Here is a 17,413-nt window from a genome sequence, read left to right as displayed (position 1 = left end):
ATTAGGGGAAAGAGAGGCAGAGCAGAAAAGTCCCTTGCTCAGTGTCACACAGCAGGGGAGGAGCAAAGCCAGGAATGGAACCCAAGTTTCCTGAGTGCCACAGTAGTGCATCGACCAGCACTTGTAAGTGGCACATGGTCATTTGATTTGCACTTTGGGAGAAGGGTCAAGCCAATCCCAAGAGATTTTCCTAGGTCTGATCCCAGAACTCAGAAGTGATGTGGATGAGATCTGCTGCAGGCTTGGGGTGGCTAGCAGCCAGAGGGTTAAAGCAAAGAAAGATGAACAGACTAGATTGTTTATGTTACCCAAAGTGATGACTCCACTGGTGCATGATGCCATGGAGTGAAAGCCACACCCGTGCGGGTTTATGGTCCTGAAACTAGTCCAGCACCAGCTCTTTGATGGAATGCCAGCATTCCTGCTGGGGTGAGCCATCATGGGAAAGTCAGTAGAGAGCATTCAGATGCCTGCATCCATGCCTCTGCTATACAGCAATGTGAGTCAGAACCCCACCTTTCTCCAACTGAATACGAGGAAAACGTGCTCAGGAGAAAAAGGGACGGAGGAACACACACACACACACACACACAGGGCCAGATTCTTAGCTGCTATACATCACCATAGCTGCACAGATTTCTGTGGGGATGCATCAGTTTACACCAACCGAAGAGCTGGGCCAATGAGCTCACCATATGTGTAGCTGAGCAAACATTGATTTCATTGACTCGGAAATTGATAGGATACTGGGAGGGCAGGGAATGGTCAGTTTACAAAAATGATACTAACCAGTGGCACACAAGGAACTTAATGATCTTTGCATGGGCAGAGTTTTGAAGCAGTGGGAAGATGATGGGTTCTCCAATGTTACAGCAGGGATTTGTCCATCGGATTCCTAAACACACCTCGAGCTGGCTGCAACTCAGGATTTCTAGTTTACAAGAAGTTTCAGCATTTCAAAAGTTGGCTTTGTTCTGATTCAGAAACCAAAGTTTAAGTTTTTCCCACAAACCAAAATATTTTGAGAATTTGTATTGTGGAACATCAGATGTTTTCAAGATGAAATTCTCTCTCTGGGAGCAGCCAAGTGCACTTGACATGTGTGTCAGTTTCACCTCTGCAATTGCTGGGTTTCATCAGAAAAGTTCCCAACACCTCTAAGTACAACAGTACTGCAATATTAAGATAGCACTCACCTCAGACTTTACTGCCATAGCCGTCCTACCATTGAGTGCATCATCTCCTCAGTAGAAGAGGAATCAACAAAAGTCTGTTGTGCTAACAGGAGCAAAACCTCCCTGGAAAGTAACAGCACTTCTCCTCTAGAAGTCTCCAAGCACCTTACTAATGCAGGAGATCGTTTCCTGCTCCGTTTTACAGAGGTGGAAAACCAAGGCACAGAGAGGGCAAGTGAGGTGGCCAGTGCTATTCAGTAAACGGAGAATGAAACCCAAATCCCGGCTCCATCGATGCCCTCACTCTGGTGTCGCACTTTTGGGGAGTATAATGCAATGGGGTCCACAAAAGTCCAACCTCACATCCTAGCTCGTGGGGAAATGGGCAATGACCAAAGTAGGGGATTGCGTGGCAAGGCGAAGCACAGTGGGGCCCGTTCCCCTTAGCCGTTATGGTAGCCATGAGGGCCTGTCACAAACCCTGAAACAGTCGGTGAACAGGCTCTGGTGAAGACTGGGCAGCAGCAGAGTCTTCGTCACCTGCGGGGGGTGAACCCTTCAGGTCACCGGCAATGGTGGCCATATAGCTGAAGGCGAAGTACTAACAGTTAGGAAACAGGCTTCAGTCACTGCACATTCATCCTCCCTGCCCCAAGCCTGCGAAGTATTTCTGGACATACAATCCAATATGGCACGCGCCATAGGGGATTGTTGCAGTGGAGCTTTGCTGTCTAGGCGAGCTAATGAATGATTGCATTCTAAGTAATTACAGTTCTGATCCGATGCCCCCTGAACTAAATGGAAATCCTTCCACTGTCTTCAGCAGGTACTGGATCAGCCCTTGAGTGAGCACCAGGGGCTCCAACAGGGGCATTCCACTCTCTATGCCAGACAAGTGCCAACACCCCCTGCAATGTTGGGAGTGGAGGATGCTGCACCGTTTGGGAAGCCATCATTCAATATTAGGGGAGACATTAAGCCAAGGTGCAGGCCATCAGTCCCTGTCTGTCACTGATCCCTTTCTGAAGGGATGGATGAGCTGTTGCTGAATGCATAAGATGTGTTTATCCATGTATTCGATCTGGAAACATTAACAAGCTCCCATCCCATGCTCTGGGTACCCTGCCATGCCAACCCTTTGCCTTCTCATAGAAATGTTCAATTAACACTTTGTTGCTGCTCATAGATATTCATGGAAGAAATATTTTCACCCAGATAAAACTCAACCTTTCTGAAGCCCTTAATTTTTTGCTAGGATTCAGACTGAAAACGGTGGCATGCCTGGCTGGGAACCAATTGCTCTGGTAGCACAGTAAATTTCCCTAATCCAGAGGCTTCTCTGCTGGAGGGCTCTGATTGTCCCAGAGTCTGCATGTTCCATCTCCAGGGACTCAGAACGGTCCCTCTAAAAGCATGAAGTCAGTCTATGCTATTTTTAACTGCAGGTTTCAACTCTCTGGGAGTGGGTTTTTTTTTTTTATTGCTTTGATTTCGGTCACGCTCCTAATGAGTTGGAGCTAGCAGCCCAGCTTGGTGCGGAGAATGGCACTCCATGTTCTTCAGCCAAAGGAAGGAAAATGCTCTGCCCCGAAGAGCAGAGGGCTGGATGTAAACGTGCTGGCTGTTGCAAGCTGAAGTACAATCCGTCATGTAATCCGGTCAGCTCCCTGCCTGAAACTTCCCATATAGGGTCAGATTTTCAGAAAGAGCCCATCTCCTGTTTAGACACGTGCTGGATTTTCAGAACAGCTCAGCCTCCTCCCTCGACATGAAGATTCAAAAATATGGCCATCGCACACCAGGAGCCACTGGGCATTTGAAAATCTGGACCTGAGTTCTTGGAAGAGCTGACCACCATGATGTCAGAGGCCAACATTTTCAAACATGGCTATCTAAAGTTAGGCTCCTGGTACCAAGTTTAGGGACCTAAATAAGTAACTAGATTTTCTGATGTGCAGCACAGCAATGATGCCCACTGACTTCAGAGGGAGTTCAGCACATCTGGAAAAAATCAGGCTATTTGTTTAAATGCTTAACTTTTAGGCTCCTGGGCCAAGTGAGTAGTTGTTTTGGGTGCTTTACATTTTCAGGGCCCAACCTCAGATGCTTTACAAGGGACCTCTTTGTCAGAAAGTGCTGAGCACTCCACCCACTGGAAATCAGATTCTTTCAAAGAACCTCACATTGAATCCCCAAAGCCACCACTGACTTTTGAAAATCTTGGCCTTAAGTTTTAAAATTTCATCCTAGGTTATAAAGAAGATGTTCCCAGCACCTTCCCTGTTTCCTTATACATTCCTCATCCTAGAGAAGTGTTGGAGAGGACTCTAAGCTGCTACAAACTGAAAAAAGGCTGGGGGTGATTATGCGGCAGCCAATGGAGTCAGCTAGTTTCTGGATCATGTGACCTACAAACAGCCTTTTACCCATCATACAATTCAATGTGCTCTTGAAAAGTGCTCTTGACAGCTGCTCTGTCAGTCACAGACATTCGCAGAGCCGGGACTAGACCAAGATTTTCAGCAGCCTCTGTCATTTGAGCAAGACAACTTTCTTTCAGCAGATACAAATAACTGGTGCCTAACTCCAGTGGGAGTTAAGCACTGTTAAAAATCCCACCAGGCAACACTCTGCATCTGTAAGCATCTAAATGCTTTTAAAAAAATCAGACTCCTGATTGGTGTCTTGACTGGTAGTCTGTAAAATGAGGGTAATAATGTTTTACTGTACCAGATAAGGGAGTTGAGAGTGTTGATCTAGAAGTACTTTTAAAGTGTTCATGTACCACAGTGCCAGGAATGAACTTGTCACATATTTATATATCACCCAGTGCAATGATGCTGGGTCCTTAAATCATATTTATTTGTATTGCTTAAAGTACTTAGATAGTTTATTGTGTAAGCTCTTTGGGGTAGGGCTGCAAGGGCCTCCCATGGGAGTAAGATGCCTTAATACCTTTGAGGATCTGAGCCCGTGTCTTCTGCGAAGTGCCTAGCTTATATTTTGGAGTGTAATATTACTACTAAAACCCCTCCCTCCAATTATACACACAAGGAACAGACATCTTCCCCAGAACACCTCCGGGACCTGATTTTCTTTTGATAACCTCACCCTTGTACATGTGAGGAAAGAACAATGGAATTCTAAGAGATGCCTTTTCCTGCAGCTCAGTGGAATCCTGACATCAGAACAAAACAAGTTTGGGACTGAAGAACTGCGTGAAATCAACCTTATGGTCCTGTAACATTGTAGTGTTACCAATTTTTGCTCTTTTATTGCAAGTCCCACGGTATTTGATGTTTCTCTTAAAATATGAGCACCTGGAGTCCTGTGAGTAGAAAGATAGCTGAGAGTTAATATCAAGTACATTTCTACCCCTCATAGCAGCAGAGAAGACCTTTAACTGTCAACTTCAAAGGCTCAGAAGCCATCAGGCAAATAAAGATACCCCCTAATTTATCATTTTTAAAAATCTTATGGTTTTAGGAGGGCTTCACCACACTGCATAGTGGATAGGCAGACTTCACAAGCTGAGTCCATAACCTGGTTCATTTTTCCACCTAAGAGAAGTGGGAGTTCCTGCCAGTTGGAATTTGTGAACTCAGTGATTGGCTTCATCATGTTGCATTGGATGATGGTCACAGGCCTAGACATGGCTCTGTTAAGGGCCAGATGGCCTCTCCTTTATAAGGGAAAGCATCTATGGAGGGCCTCACGCTACAGACCTATAGCTTTCCTTCATGACTAGGCCTGACAAAGTAGGGATACTTTGAGTTCTTGGTGAAGTGGTGCTCTGGGAACAGGAGGACCCTGAACTCAGAAACCCACGTGAGCAATGGAGATTACTTCATGGACATCTCGTCCCTCAGGACAGGACTGACCAAGTGGAGGTCACTGTAAAATGTTGCTATGGAGACCTAGGAAAGAGTGCTCTGCCAATGGATGACACAGCCCTCCCAGGGCTGAGAGAAAAAACAAACATTGGTACTGCTGGAGTAACACAGAAAACCTACCACTCTACACAGGATGAGTTGGGCCTCTTTGGGAAACCTCTTCAAGCCAATAGGACCATGACTCTGAAGCAAGTTGCTCCTAGAACCACCTATGCCCCCACACACACTTAAGCTCCAGATCAGAGTGTCCTCCTAAAAATCTGGAGAGCAGATAGCCCTATGCACCTATGTGTTCAAGGGCGATCACCCTAGGGGAGAGTTTCAAATGCACAAGAGGCAGTGAGGAAACCAGTTCCCACTGGAGGAAAAAAGTGGGTGTTGGACACTTCTCCCATTTGCCCTTGGATGGGGCAGAAACACACCCTGCAGACATATGACAGTGAACATGACTATAACCCACTGCAGTGTATTCCTATCAACCTCATCTCACAGAGAATGGGAGTCTGAAAGAGTTCCATGCCATAAGTCTTTTGGTTCAACCTGCAGAAGCTCATACTTTATATCTAGATGTCTGCAGTTCAATCCCTGGTGGTGATCAATTTAGCTGTTGTTACATGAGCAATGAGCACCTTCTGTTCAAAATGAACAGCTAAGCAAAGTTCTATTCCCTGTAACATCTGTAATCACACAGATCAGCTGCTGAAATGCCTTCGAGCAAGTTGCAATGGCTCACAGCAAGATCCCAAAATGTTTCCTCCTAGCTATAGTCACTAATCTTCATACCTAGATTAAGAAATTCTACAGTAATGGGCACACAAAAATGTGTGATAAATAGCCAGACCTTTGGATCTTACCAGAGTCCTGATAAATGTGGCATTAAAAGAAAAAGATTTAGATTTTTCTTAGAAGCTTTGGACAGGTCAGACACACAAGAGCCATGCCTCACCTACAGTGCTAACAGTATGTCATATATAACTTTTCAAACAGGCTATTTAATTTAATTTGGGTTGCATTAACAGAGGTCTAGCACGCATGTCACAGGAGGTGAGAATACTGCTCTACTCTGCGCTGGTTAGGCCTCAGCTGAAGTACTGAGTCTAATTTTGGTCATCAATGTATAGAAAGGATGTAGAGAAACTGGAAAGAAGGCAGAGGCAAGTGACAAAGATGACTAAAGGGATGAAATGCAAGCCATAAGAGCAAAGGCAGAAGGAACTGGGTATGTTTAGTTTGTACAAGAAGAGATTGGGGGGGATATGATAACGGTCTTCAAATACTTGAAAGGCTGCCATAAAAAGAGATGGCAAAAAGTTGTCTTGCCCTCTGTGGCAAGAGACAAGAGGCAATGGGTTCAAACTACAGGATAGCAGATTTAGATTAAATTTTAGGAAAATGCTTCCATTGTCCTACTGTTCTTACGGTTAGGAACAGACCTGTCTAGGGAGACTGCGGAAGCTCCCTCACTAGAGGTTTTCAAAAGAAGGCTGGATAGCAATCTGTCTTGGATAGTTTAGACACAACAAATCCTGCACCTTGACGGGGGTTAGACTAGATGATCCTTGTGGTCCCTTCTTACCCTAGGATTCTATTTCAGACTTCACCTTATTGCTGCCAGATTCTCAACTGATGTAAATCAAATGATGTTCCACTTTGCAGCAGAGACTCTTACTCAAAGGACTCAATTCGCTGATTTCACCCCAGGGTAAATTAAGAGTCACTGCATTAAAGTAAATGGCCCTGATTCTTATTTACACTAAAGGCTCCTTCGCAGTGCTCCAGCAGGGTAAAAGGAAGTACAGTGGTGACAAATTACATGTGCATTCATTTTAAGTACCATCTGCCAGAGTGGTGTAAAGGGGCCTTAGTGTAAATTAATTAGGCGTGGTCCTCATTTACACTATAGCTGGTGGTGTAAGTGTGAGTATAATGGGCAAGTTAAGGTTGCATTTTTTTAAGTTTTGTTTAGGTTACAAAGCATCTCAAAACCAAGTCTGGCCCATGAGCTCCTGTATTATAGGGTACTAACTATACTGAGTGAATGATCCTTCACATTCGCAGTGCTTTGCACCTTCAAAGCACTCTACAAGCACCAACTAACTAATTGTTCATAGAAGCTCATCATGATTAAGAGCGGAGAAGCCATATGATTCAGCCAGCCTGCAACAGGTCTTTGAAGATGCCACTAAAAAAATATATATATTTCTTTTTCTAGGAAGGCCTGATCACACCAACTGGAGACATTATTCCAGGGCTTTGAAAAGAAGGGCCAGTCTCAGTGCTGGAGTAACTGTTGACCTCCAGGGAGCTACACCTAGGATGGAATTGTCCAAAACTAATTCATTGTTGACTGAATTCTGAGCTGGAGAAGAGTGCTGAATTAACAGCACTACACAAACTCAAGTCCTGTCTTCTCCATGGAAGTACAACCAACCAGCCAGCTCCACTCAGAGAAAAGTTACGTTTTCCCTCAGCCCTGCTTCCACTGTCATGAGCGGATACTTCGGTTTCTCCTTGCCAAAGGGAATTCGTCAGGGACAGTGCTGTCTCCAGAGCCATCAGTCCACACATACCATTCCCATTTCAACACTTGCTGCTGTCTAATCATTCTGACCCGGATGGGCTTGGGGTTGTGCCACTGGCCTGGAAAGCTAGGATCAATTGTCAGTTTTGCCACAGATTCACTGTGCACTGCTGGACAAGTCACACAAGGCAGGGCTACACTGCAAATCACTGTAACAGGAGTACGAGTAAACCCACCGTGGCAAGTTTTAACCTAGCTAGCATGGGTAACCATAGAAGTACAGATGTGATAGCACAGGCTAGCAACCCAAGTGCCTAACCAGGCTCCCCAGTTAGCCCATAATCTGGTTGTCAGTCCATGCTGCCATTCCTGTACTACTGTTACCCATTCTAGCTATAGTCACGCCTTCACTCGCAGTGTAGACGACTTCAAGTTTTCAAAAGTGGTCATCTCCCACTGTGACATCCATTGCATTGCTGAGTGCTTTGGGAAATTGGGCTGCTACTCTCCCCACCCTGCCCCATCTCTAAGATGGGGATAATAGTACTTCCTGTGGCTAGGTCTATTTAATTTAATACATTCTTTGGGGCAGGAGCTGTCTCTTATTACAAGGCAGATTTCCAAGAGCTCAGCAGCCAACCTGCAGGGCTCTTCCGAAAAATCTAGCCATATATTCAGGTGCCAGAGTGGGAGCTGGACCCTCGTGAAAATTCCGACCTGTGCATTTGTACAGCTCCTAGCAAAATGAGGCCCTAATCTCAGTTGTGACCTCAGGTTACCACTGTAATAGCAATTAGTTTTACTCAGTTCACTCCAGTTTAATCCCACCGCTCAGCTCTGCCTTTTCTTTTCTATTGATGCATTGTTTTTCTTTCTTGAAAGTTTTCTCTGCCAAGAGGAAGTGCTTCGGTGCAAGTTTTGATTAGCTTCCATGTACTGCAATGGCAGTAGCAGCTGGTAATTTATACTGTTGTTCCAGTTGTTACAGGATGCCTCCAAGGAGGAATTAGTTGCTCATATTTGGGGCTTTTGTGTGGCAGCCACAGAAAGACAATGATGTTTAAGACTCTTTGTTTCTTCTTCATTACAGTTGCACGGGTGAATTTCAGTGCTCCTGAAAGTGAATTGCACCGATTGCAGCCAGATGGCGTGTGGGCAGATACTGAACAAGATTTGCCATTGCACCTCTGTCCCAACCTGCAAACCACCTCTGTGGGGAAAGGGTTCATGGCATGGAAGGTGAACACTGAAGACATGGAGAAATGACAAAAGCCCATAGGGTGCCATGATGCCCAGCAGTAACCTATACAGGAAGAACAGTCAGATCATATAGTTGGGAAATGGAGCTCTAATAGTAGATTCTCACTATGGATTCTTTTGAGATAAGAGTTCTGGTTGGCAAGGACCCTACAGTACAGTCTGTATGGCTACCAATTCGAAGTGCTAGGAATACAAATATTCTAGTAGGGCTGCATCACTTGGCCTCTAGACTGGGAAAAGGATAGGACAATGTGAACAATACGCAGAGAACTCAGAGAGGGGACTAAATCTGATAAAGCTATATGAAGTGATGGAAATCTGCTCCCTACTCAGCTCTGCTTCAGCATAGAGATGGGAGTAGATGACCCCTTGAGGTGTCTTCCAGCCTACTGTTTCTATGAAACTGGTCAAACATCCCAACAGGACTTGGGTTAGAGAAGCAATTTCATGACATCTTGATGACTGCTTCTTGCCTCTTGTGTGCAAGGCTATGCTTGACTAATGCTTAATTGACAAACAGTTGTTGGTTCAAGAAGCTGAGTCACTAAACAGTGACCACACTATAGTTATGTTTGACCTCCACAGAGGCAAAAAGCTAGCACAGGTGGCAATAAACTTGAAAAAGGAAAATTTCAAGTAATGGAATACAGATAAAAGGAAAAAGTTCTTACACAATGCATACCTCACTTGTGGAACTCATTGCCACATGACACAATGGGCATTAAGGGCAAGACAGTTTTCTCCAAAAGGAGTTGTAGGTACCAACTACACCAACTCCCACCAGAGTTGCTGCTGGTGGAGCGAGAGAGAAGGGGTCAGAGCAAATCTCAGCACAGGGCAGAATCAAACCCTAATTGCTCAGTAGAAGTTAAGTATAACAGTGCTCCAGGATGGGTCATCAGCAGTTGGGACTGAACTAGAGACCTCTGGGTCAAATAGCCAGGAACTGCTACTGCTTGCACTACAAAGCCTACCTCTGCTAGCCAGTGCACCAATTATTTATGGCCCAGCGACTAGAAGGGACCAAGCATCACACCGAGTAAACATAGGTAACAACGACTGTAATATGCATATGGATAATGAAGCCAACCCCACCTACAATTATATAGAATAAGTGTTTATAAGGGATATAAATCCTCATGCTCCAGAGCATGAATCAGCCACTTGCTGTCTGGGGTCAGGAAGAAACTTCCCCTTTAGGTAATTTATTCCATAATTGCCCCATGGAGAATCTACCAATCCTATTAGGCCTCACATTGTCAAGACCAGGGGGTAATTTAATATACAGGTGGCAGTTTTCATCTTCAAAAGCACTTTATAAACATGACCTGTTTAGTTAATTGCCACAGCACCCTGGACAAGAGACTTATCCCCATTACAGGCAGGAGGAGACTGAAGCAGAAAGGTTAAAGACAAGATATTCAAAAGCACCCTCTAATTTTGGGTGGCTAGCTTTAGACACCCAGGTTTGTAATTAGGCCAGTCTTGGAAAGGAACACTTTAGTGACTTGCTCAAGTCAATACTCTGAGTACAGGATGGGGTTCGGATGAGAACAAGGGAATCTCAGCTCACTGTGTCTCACTTCTCTCCTGTTCAGTGGCTTGGTGTTAAGTTGTTTTTGTTATAGATAAGCAATCATGAGTGACAGGCCATTAGGAAATCCCCACAACGAAAGACAAGACTAGACTAGAATTTACTGCAACTCAGAATATTTGCCCAGAATATTCTGCATTGTGGGCCCAAACTAAATCCCTTGGGCTATGTCTACACTGCATTTAAAGCCCACAGCAGTGAATCTTCAGAGCCTGGGTCTACAGACCTGAGCTCACACTACAGCGCTAAGAGACAGCTGTGTAGACATTTGGGCTCAGGCTGGAACTTGGGCCCTGAAGCCTTGAGAAGGGGGTGGGTTTGGGAACCTGAGATCCAGCCTGAACTGCAGCATCTACAATGCTGTTTTTAGCACCGTAGTGCAAGCCTGAGTCTGTAGATCTGGACTTTTAACAGGCGCAGCAGCAAGTTTCAAATGCAGTGTAGACGTACCCCTAGAGGTCTTCTCACTGAATTTAAAGTGAGGAGAGGAAGGGTGGGGGGGGGGGGGCTGGCTGGACTGGTTCAGTGCCCCAATTCAGCAAAACCCTTAAATGCATGCTTAAAGTTTTGCCATCACCTTCAATGGAGCCTGGATTTCAGCGGAGTTTTCCTTAAAAGCGCACAAACTCAGTATGTTTGCAGTCCACAGAGTTGGGCACTGAGACACAGAAGGAGAATTTAAAAAACAAAAAACAATTTTGTTCAAGTAGAGTTACCTCCCCTGTGTTTTGCACAGACCATATTATGTGTTGCTCAATCCACCCATCCTGTTGAAACACATTGTGAGAGATTAGAGACCAGGAATTGTTACAACCTTTTATTTTTATCTTCAAGGACTTATACTCTTCTCATACAGTGCCACCCTGGCCAACATGCATCTTTTTCTTATACATCCCGGTCTCTGGTCCCTTGCTTGTATGTCTTGCATTCAGCAAGACCATTCACAGCCTGGACACCGGTTGGCAGGAAGTGCTGATTATGGAGGTGGGTGCCCTCCCAACAACGCCCTCACGTGCACCAAGGTCTCTGAGCTGGTGCCAGAACTTTTTAAGCAACAACAGGTGCACATTATTACATGCAAGAGGTGTTGCTCTGCAAGCTGGCATGGGTGGGGCTCCCCAGGAACCACCCTCCATCCTAAAACTGCCAGCTTCCTCCCCTTCCCTGGGCCTGTTGTGTCATCGCCTCTCCCTCCTTCGCATCACAAAATAAAACCTGCCCAATAAAGTTTCAGGTCAGCATAGCGTTCGGTCCTGTGGGAAGGGTAATAACCACCACACCCATGGGAACAGATAGAGGGTGTCAGCCTTAGCGGCCATGGGCGGGGCCAGTGCAGGATTCCATTAATTATATAAGAGCTAGTAAATCAGCTGGGCCTGTCATGAGTTCTGGGGACCTGGACTGCATGTTCTGCGTGCATGGGACATCTTCAGCCCAACTCTACAGCCCCTTTGAGCCCATTACATCTGGAGGCTGGCAGATCCAGTGCCACACAAGGCACAGCTGTGCACGCACTGTGTATGAGAGTATGTGTGGGGGGGATGGAGATGGGTAGGGAAAGTGTACAGTGTGCACATCTCTCTGAGTGTGGTTTGATTAGGTGCATGTATATGAATGTGCACACTGTGTGTGTGTGTGTACATACAATGGGGACTCAGTATTTTTGTGCAGTTGAGAGTCTGGGGAACCCTCTTCTACAGGGGGCCCAAAGGTCAGCGAGCCTGGACTTGTAGGGTGAAGGACTGTTCGCACCATGCAGGCAGCACTTCAAAAAGGAATCTAATGAGAACAAACAAACCCCAAAGCCCTGGTAGCATCTGCAGAGGGCTAGCCCCACAGAGACATTCCCAGGCTTCTTGAGGAGTCTGTTTCTGTGCCTGGAGTTCACACCACACCTTCCCCAGCAACAAGGAACTGGGAGAGCCCTAATGAAAGGGAGACGCTAATCTCCTGGGATCTGTGTCATCAGTGATCCAGCCCTAAGGGAGGGGGAGTGATTAAGCCCAAGCCCAGCAATAAAAAAAAAAAAGCCACCCCACACACACACACACGACTTGTGGGCCAGCTCTGTGCTATGCCAGGTCAGTTCAACCTGGCAAACCCTTTCCTCCCTCCCACCCCCAAATTAACAAGATCTACAAACTGCTACTGTCTCATTTGCTGTAAAACTTGATGTACTGGGGGAGAGAATATCTTTGATTGGACCAACTTGACCAGAAGAAGAGCTCTGTGGACAGACACAAAGCACCCCCCTTGTCACAATACCCTGGGACAGACACAGCTACAACACTGCATACAACTACCTGATGTACAGATGTAGGCTAAACTCCATTGGCTTTGGTGGGGTTATATCAGGCCCCATTCACTTAGTAGATGTCAGGGGAGGGCACACATGGGAGGTGTCTCTCACACACACATGTTTTCTTGGGATTTACACATGCATCTTGGCACAACTCCTTCTATCCTAGGTACCTGGAGGGAGGAGCCCTTTGCCCCATGCTGTCTGAGATTCTCCTGTGCGGAGGGCTGGCATGAAACCTGTGTATCTCTATGGGTCTTATATTTACTCTCTGCATAGGGTGAATTTCACCCCAGAATGAGAAGTGGAGTCACATCTCCTCTCTCCCAGAATGGCATTGAGGGGGTGTCTTGGCTGGATCCTCATCTCAGATCAGTTCTTTGTACCCAGCAGTTGGATTTGTGCCATCAAAACCTCACACGCCCAACCTCCTCAGGGTAAGGCCTGATTCTGAGAGGCTGCCAAGCGTCAGCTATTCCCATGCGCTTTAACAGGAGCTACAGCTGATCAGCTCTTCAAGAGCCAAACCTTGCACGAGCCAAGGATCCGGCCCTGAATTGGCACCGCTCTAGTAGGGTCAGTGGCTCTACAAGGATTTACATGGGGTCTGTGTGTTTAACGGCGCCACCTTCCCATGGCCAAAAGGGTACGTAGTTAGGTGCTGCTCTGGATCTGAAATGCAGGCAACAGGTGTGAAACTCCAGGCTGCCAGTAACTCCTGGCACCCTCGCTCAGCTCTGCCCACTTCTGAGCTGAACAAAAAGAGCACAGCTTGCAGCTGATACCTCTATGCAAACACTGGGCATGAGACCACATGCAAAACCATGACTCAAGAGCTCATCTGGAAGCCAGCTTTCCTTCACATAAAATGCAGTTCCAGATAACTAGAGCCTGTTCCTTTTCAGCCCAGTAGCTCACAGCCTGCTTTAGAAGCAGGATCTGATGGTACGTGTGTTGCCATACACTGTGTGACAATGAAAAGAGCCTGGTGCGATGTATACACTGAGTTGTGCCCATCAATGGCACCCCAGAGCATTACTTATTGTATTGGTTGAATCCAGTTGTCTATCTATTACAGTCACACTTAATTAAGCTGCAATTGACATTGTGTAGGGACTACAGTCATCAGCAATGTACAAGTCAAATTGGTTGCTGGGGTTGATCCTGTCTTAAATAGACGTAAAAAGACCATACAAACTGTATTTAGCAGAAGCCCGAATAACAGATATCCTGTACCATAACCAATCCATCTGTAGAGGATGGTCTTGTAGGTGATGCATTTGCTAGGGGCTATGGTAATCAGGGTTCAATCCCCAGCTAAATTCCAGATTTCCTCTGTGGGTATGTCTACATTGCAATCAGGGAGTGACCACAGCATGTGGACGTACTGAATAAGCTTTGATCTAGCTAGCCCAGGTACTGGTATCTGTAGCAGCATGGAAGTCAGTGTGGACTAGCTGCCCGAGTAGTTACCGAGGATCGGGGGGACGGACGACTTGAGAGTGTTGAAGCTGCAGCAGCACAGACTGTACATTATCTAAATTAGCAAGTTTATGGGTCTTGCCCACATGCTCAGGATCCAACTGATTGCCATGTTTGGGGATCAGGAAATTTTTTTTCCCCAGGTCAGATTGGCAGAGATGCAGCTGATTGCCTTCCTCTGCAGTGTGGATCCTTTACTGGTTTAAACGAGAGTAAACGGGGGATTCTCTGTAACCTGAGGTCTTTAAATCAAGATTTGAGGACTTCTGCAATAGATCCATAACCTCTGCCTGCATTACTGAGTGGGTGGGCAAGTTTCTGTGGTCTAAAATATTCAGGGGAGTCAGACTAGATGATCACAATGGTCTCGACTGGCCTTAAAGTCTAGGAGTCATTCACTGGTGGACATGGAGAACTCTGCCCTGATCAAATCCATGAATAAATACAAAAATACCAAATTCCTGCACATGAGCTCTTGTGATTATACCCGTGCGGTGGATTGGCACATTCTGGCTCACGTTGGCATGCTCTAGCCCAGCTGTAGCCACCTCACTCTGGTTTTGCAATGTTTGGGTCTGCAGACCTTTACCCAGTATTGCAATACAACGGTCTGCCTTCCTTCAGGCATATAGAGTCCTGAAGGGTTCATTCCTGTTGCCTGGGGAGACCAAAGGAGATCATAGGGGTGCTGTGGGCTGTAAGGCTATCACTATGCTGATGACACCCAGCTGTACACCTCCACATTAAGACTCTGGTACAGCCAAACACATGTAACACCCTCCCTTTTCAACAAAGCACATGCTTACGGGGACACCTCATCACAGGCACCTTCCAGAAGCCAGTCCCACGGCAATACAGACACAACCCACCTCAGTTTCCCTTTCATCCGGCCCCATAAAGGAACACCATCTTTCTAGGCAGCAAGTTCAAACCCTGCTATCCACATGAAGGGCCCCAGTCTGCAGAGCCCTCAGGTAAAGGCAGCTCCTCCCCAAAGCTCAGAGTAAGATAAGGTTACGACACAGCTGTTCTTCAGTCTCTTCCAAAGGTTGCCATCCCCAGCTCACCCACTGGAGAGTCACGAACCATTCAGCCCCTGTTCCAGGGCCCCACTCTCTAGGCTTTTTGCCTGAGAGGTCCAAAACCAGCTTCTCTCCCCTGAGCCTTGTGATTATAACCCACGTGGTAAGGCCCCACACAAGAGGGGTCCCCCATAGTGTTTTATTCCCTGGCCTGACAATCCTACCCCTGCTAAGGGGAACCACTTTCCCTCCAGCACCTTGCTCCTGGGCTCCTCATGCCTGCTGTAAAGGGAGCTTCCCACAGCATTTCACACACCCCAGATCTCCTGGTCAGTGAATCCTACGTCTGCTCCTGAGAGCTACCCTGCAGAGTCAACCCCTTCTACACAAGCCTTCCTGCAGCTCAGCAGGATTGCCCAGCTCTAGCCCATCCACCTAACAGCTTTCCTCACCCTTCATCATTAACAACTCACAGTTACTGCTCTCCTTCAGTTCTTTCCTCCTACTGCCTTTTCTTCCTCTGGTTTCAGGCAACTAACATCTGCCCCCTTCCTAGCTCAGAATCTTCCTCTATAGGGCCCAGGTGCCGTCACTTAAACCTAACTGGGGGCAGCAGACTAGCCCCAGGTGCACAGCTCCCTTCTCCCTCTTCAAGGGGCCAATCACCCTGCAACAGCTGGGATTGTTCACACGCTTACAATTAACCAGTCTTTAAAGGGTTGGCCAAATCAAAGCTCACTTCCCATTGAACATATGGGCAGATTTTTCCAGTGTGCTCCGTGACTTGTGTGCATGTTGGGTGTGTGCAGAGTGCATGTTAGGTATACAGTTTGTGGTCCTGCCAGCCTTCTCTCCCCACCGAGGCTCCTGGAGAGCAGCGGGTGCCGGAAATGCCTCTTCCTATCTGCAGCTAGCTGAGGCGACTGTATCACCCACTGTCAGCTGCAGAGGTAGCAAGGGGCATCCCCACTTTCATCACCAGTGGTGCTTGACTAGTGTAACCCTCTTTATGCCGGGCGAGTGCTGAGGAATCCCCTCAGGGTGCTGTTGACACAGCAAGCAGCGGCTGCCCAATGGCACTGCCAGTGTCCCCTGCATCACTTGGACTCAAGTCATGTCCTGGCCCACACACATACCCATAGGGGTTGCAGCCTGGGCCGGGCCCCCCAGGGCCTTCAGGGTGTACCTTTCCCCCCCTCCCCCCCCCCCCCATGTGTGGACCATTCCTGGCCCTTATCTGCACACCTAGGGCCGGATTGTGTCAGAGACTACCCATATCGCTGCCTCTGCAGGGCTGTGACTAGCAGGGACAGTTCAGCTGATGAAACCCAGACCACCCCTACCCCCGTAGGGGTTCCAAGGGCCTTGCAGACTGAGCGCAAGTCCTGTCACCATCAGGCTACAGTGCAAGAGCCTCTCTTTGTTCAGGTGTTTTCCCAATAGTTGGGTGAGGTCACCCAGCACCACTCTGAGTCTGATCCTCCAGCTAAGTGGCTCTGCTGGGTGGAGACCGACATTACTCTCATGCCTTGGTTGTGGCATGGTGTTTGTTACTGATACTACTACTACTGATACTAACAGAACCCTGCGGCTACAGGCCTGAAGGCTTCAAAAACAACTGTCACTCACATACACTCAGTCCTGCCCTTCGGCCATGGATAGAGACAGGACAGACACGTCTTCTGCACTGGGACACATGGCGTGGCCTTTAGCGCCATGCTGCAGCTGTAGAAACCTCCAACCTCTGGCCACCACGTGTCCCAGGGGGGTTAGCACTGTCCAGGCAGAGCATACGGCAGCTGGCCTCAGCCAGCTCCCAGCATCATCCCCATGGACGGTGACAAGCACTCGGATTTACGCTGCCTCTGCGATTGCCAGGGCTGGGGAGCCAGTCCCTTTCCACATGCACGGCTGTCTGCAGGGCCAAGGGATTCCCACACCTGCAGCGTGACCCTGAGCCAGCTGAGGGTTGCTGCAACTCACCCCAGACCTGACCTGCACAGCCCCTCTATGGCGAGCAGAAGGCTGCTGCGGGATGGGTGACGTCTCCCGAGGTCCTGGTGCTCTGCACCCTGACCCCAGGAGTGGGCACATGAGGGGCTGGGTGCTGACCCCGCTAACATCCCTGCATTAGTCGCTGGCTCATAAGTCAGAGAAACCACCCTCC

At 47.5% G+C, this 17,413-nt stretch overlaps 1 long non-coding RNA gene across 1 annotated transcript in view; it reads right to left on the bottom strand.

Moving 5' to 3' along the window:
* The window catches only part of LOC137142323 (uncharacterized), a 34,132-nt gene extending 18,336 nt beyond the window's left edge, over nt 1-15,796 (bottom strand). The window contains exon 1 of the long non-coding RNA XR_010916889.1: nt 15,720-15,796. This is a non-coding gene — a long non-coding RNA (uncharacterized lncRNA). The remainder of the gene's footprint in view (nt 1-15,719) is intronic.
* Between the last annotated feature and the right edge of the window lie 1,617 nt (nt 15,797-17,413).

This window comes from Emydura macquarii, unplaced genomic scaffold (genome assembly GCF_026122565.2).
Source record: "Emydura macquarii macquarii isolate MOO-44397 ecotype Brisbane River unplaced genomic scaffold, CSIRO-AGI_Emac_v2 contig_3220, whole genome shotgun sequence".
NCBI lineage: Eukaryota > Metazoa > Chordata > Testudines > Chelidae > Emydura > Emydura macquarii.
The sequence above is the reverse complement of the archived record's forward strand: the minus strand, read 5'-3'. Positions and strand labels throughout refer to the sequence as shown.